Raw genomic sequence first — 4,560 nt, 5'->3', positions numbered from 1 at the left:
AGTCATTACGTATGCTGGCGTCCCGATAAACGCGTGTATAATTGTGTTACACAGCGCACTAACATCGTTACATCTTTGATAAATTATGCCGCAGCCGGGCGCAATATTTTTTTAATAAAATTACCAGCCAGAAAAAGCTTGCGAAGTGTATACCCTACGAGAGAGCATTGCGACGCATCGCATAAATGTCATTGAATATTTCAAACTTCGTCAGTGTTCGTTCACTAAGCTCTAGAGCCTTTGCATGTATTTTGTTTACGTTATATTAAAAATTAGCTTGAGAGACGCTATCTTCTTTTGCTATCTTCTAACACTCATTTTTTATCGATTTATCGGAGGCACAATGCATAAGTTCAACATACATTATGTCATACATAATAGTACTATAAGTCACAAAATTTCACTTTTTTTATGTTAAATTGATTTATTAAGGTGTTTCTTATGTAATATTTCTTGCGCTGATTTCAAATTTATTTGTCAAATTTATAAGGAGAGCAAAGTTTTTGAGTAACATACTTTTAAAAATTCCTCTCCATTTATTTCTTCTGCTCTTAGAAATAAATGGATTCATATAAAATAGAATTAAATTTAATGATTTTCTATTCATAGTATTATAAAAAACTTTAAACAAAAATAAATTATTTTAATTAACACACATGTAAATATGACTGGGTTATTTGTGTCTTGCACATTTCTTTTCTTCGAAAAACCAGAAGTATTAAGTAATTAGTTATGATGTTTATATATAATTGTTTTTTAAAAAAGTACATCACTTTATAAATTCTTTCTAAAGATGTTAAAGTATTAGTTAGTTAAAGTATTGTAAGAGTATAATTTTTGTATATTTGTTAAAGTAAGTTGTATATTTGTGAAAATTAATCGAGGACACAAATGACCAGTATAGTAAAAGAATAGGAAAATCATCGTATCATGTATGTTAAGAGTTGAAAGAAAAAACTTTTTTTTGTAGCTGTTATTAACGAAAGTGTATAAGTTTTTAAAAAGAGATATGTCAGTTATAAAAAATTTAGAGCCTGTAAGATAAATTCTAATCCCATTTTCAGAATTAGCATAAAAATTAACCAAATTTACACATTTAATAAAATCATTGATTAATGTAATCAACAGCATTTTCAATACTTTATAAAATATTATTTGTATAAGTTTACTGTTTCTAAATAACTTATGTAATAACTATCCAAAAAATAAAGTTTTACATAATACTTTTCTAATGTTTTCTTTTGTTAAAAAAACATTCAGTAAGTTAATCGACTAAAGGAAAACTTCTAATCAACTCTCCTCGGAAAAAAAAATGTTACATTAGCAACCCCGTGGAAATAAAAACGAAATGAACTGAAAATGAACTTCGGATTAAATGTCGCAACGAAAATTATAATACCGTAATTCCACAGCTTGATTTGTCATTTGCAGTTATTGTGAGCGAATTACGATTCCGAATTCTGTAGCAACGTTTCATAGTTGCCATGGAAATTGCTTTGACGACGGTTTATTGGTTTCGCAACTAGATGTAACATAATTAAGCGGCAGCGCACATGACATGCCGATTCCGTGTTGCTGCACCTCGCGCCGAAACGAGCTGCAACTTTAAACAATGCGTATCCAACGAATAGTAACTTTGGTGGAAAAGAGAATATCACTTTCAACTTTTAACTTTATTTCCTACGCATTATGATAGTACGAAGAGAGCAGAAATAGAAGATAATTCGCGAACAAGGTAAGATAGTCACTATTGTCGTCGCGTCCATCGCTTTTCTGCGGGATCTTTCAAAACGTTGGATCATGAAATTAAAGCAATTGCTACCTTCTATTCATAGGAACCATTACGTCAAATTGATAAATGCACGCGAGCACCGACGACAATTGACGCATTAAAGAAGACGAGGCGCGATGTCAACGACCTGTAGGTAATCATATATAGATAAAGATGACGTCAGATAGAAACCATGTGAACAATATGACCAATTTTTTGTAGTATTCTAATATGTATAATTTTTCTTTGCGTCGAGAAAAACAAATAATTTAACAGGCATTATCAATTAATAAAACCTCAATGTTGAAAAAAAATGTTAAATATTTTACAAAAATATATATTTATAGAACTTTCATAAATCATTATTTTAATAACTCCCTATTAATAATTTCTAAAATTAATGATCCTCATTAAATCTTCAGTTACATTGAGCGATGTATATATATCTCCAATTTTATATACAACATATCGAAATGTCAAAATGGAATTAATTAGGAGCTAATTAATATCATTAACGGAATAAACCGTATGCTAACCCTTTACGGCAAAGGGCTCTTGCATGCTGTGGGCTTTAAGTTAAGCGAGCTGAATACCATGCTCCAATACGCAATTAATAGTTACTTATCACAAAGGAAAAAAATAACGTTAATAGAAATAAAATGAAGAACTTAATAAACTAATTTTGAATAAATTTAATATGTAGTGACAATATAAATAATGTATTGGAGAAATAAATGCTAAACAGGAAAAATCCGTACTATTGAAAAAATTTCGTCTTGGAACGAAAAACAAATGATGCAATTTTAACAACCGGAAACATAAAACAGATATTGGTCGCAGATATGGGACATTTGTCGTTTGTCTTCGTAAGTGCGTTATCAGCGAGATTGCGCAGATTGTGAGACGAAGGAAAACAAATGAGATTGAAGATTCAATTCGGACTTTAATAGAGCTTCTATATAAAGCATGTACGAGTTATTCGCAATCGCTTGACCAAGGAACAATATTCATTGATCCGTCAAGATTCCCGTTAATTTTTATCCCCTCCTTTTACCCCTCGCGTTCTATTTTTCACAAAAAAAACTTCGAATGTTTCTGCAACATGACGCGCAAATTGGTTGTGGTGTCAGAAATTTAGGTCACATCGTATTCGGTTTCGAGAAATAGTGACCAAATTGCGCTATGCGGCAGCTACTATCGCTTTTCCGGATAAAGTGAAACTTCGTTTATTCTCGATACATAGTACCGGTTCCTCAATACCTGGGGAACTACTATAAAATAGAACGCGTTCGATAATATTCCTTGGAAATTGACCGGCAAGGATGTGAGATAGTTATAGAAGAGAGAATCTGATATTTCCGAGTGATTCAATAAAAGTGTCGAAATAGGACAATAAAATTTCTTATAGAAAAGCGAAAGAAATAAGAACTAAGAAATATAATCCATAAATTGCAACGTTATCCTTGGAATATTATAAAGAGTAAAAATAGTAACATGATACCTCTATATATGCGTGACAAAAATACATTCGTAATCAATATGTTGCGAAATGATTTTTACAGTTAATATCTTCAAATAGCATCATGCATTTACATAATCCACTATGCAGTTTCTTTCTGCAATACCTATTCTTGCTCGCATTCAAGAATGCCGAGCATGATATCGCGAGCATGATATTGCACACATGACAAATGGATCGCGTGTCAGTTATACAAGTAAGATCTTGCACAGATCTGAAGAAAATGATAAAAATGATCGAATGACGATACATCATCGCTTCATATTTAAGTTCTCGATGATCGAGTTATTTCGTGTTCGGTGACGCGGAGAACGTACAGGATAACATAAAGATGACAGACGAATCAATAAGCAATAAATCATGTCAGAAAGATTTTTTATGTTAAATTAAAATTATATCCGAGAAATTGAATTATTCGTAAGAGAGATCTTTATCATTTAATTGAAAAATTGTGATATTTTCTTTTCAAAGAACCTAATGATAAAAAAATTTTTATCATTAAACCAAATATTTTCATGATAAATAATTCACCTCCTACATAAAGTTTTTCAAATTACGTTTTTTTTGCTATCTTTTAATCAAATCAAGTTTATTTCTTATATATATAATAATGTGCATACTTCATAATTTTTATATTATATATGTAAAGAATAATATCGTCATAAAAATATTTTTTCTAAAATAAAAAATTAATACCTCTACAAAACTATTTTTTTAAAGTATCACGATTTTTTTAAAGTATCACGATTTTTGTACATGAATGAAACCATCGTGTGCAATTTGTTTGTAGAAAATTATGTATTTATTTACACTTACCTGATTTATTACAGAAATGTGGTAATTGCATTTCAGAGAACACATTTTAATCACTTTTTTTTTATAATAAAGATTGTAAAGATTACGAGATTTTATTAGAAAAAAAATAAATATCGTAGTGCTTTTCTTGTTAAAAAGAGATTAACGAAACAAGAATATTAGTTTCACACATTAGTTTCACATTTTCCAAGACGCACTGTTTCTAATTCTGCGATGCTGCAATCGATCATAATTGAAATGATGATATTTATGAATGGCAGCATATTTTTATTTTCATTCACATATCGAAAAAAATCACATATCAATAAGTACAATATATATATATATATATATATATATATATATATATATAGTAGAGAGAGAGAGACGACGTACGGTACGTAGTAACGTACGTACGTCGTACGTACGTACGTACTAACTTAATTAACGTTAACGTTAATTAAACGTACGTTAA

Source organism: Atta cephalotes (assembly GCF_000143395.1).
Source record: "Atta cephalotes unplaced genomic scaffold scaffold00004, whole genome shotgun sequence".
NCBI lineage: Eukaryota > Metazoa > Arthropoda > Insecta > Hymenoptera > Formicidae > Atta > Atta cephalotes.
The sequence above is the reverse complement of the archived record's forward strand: the minus strand, read 5'-3'. Positions refer to the sequence as shown.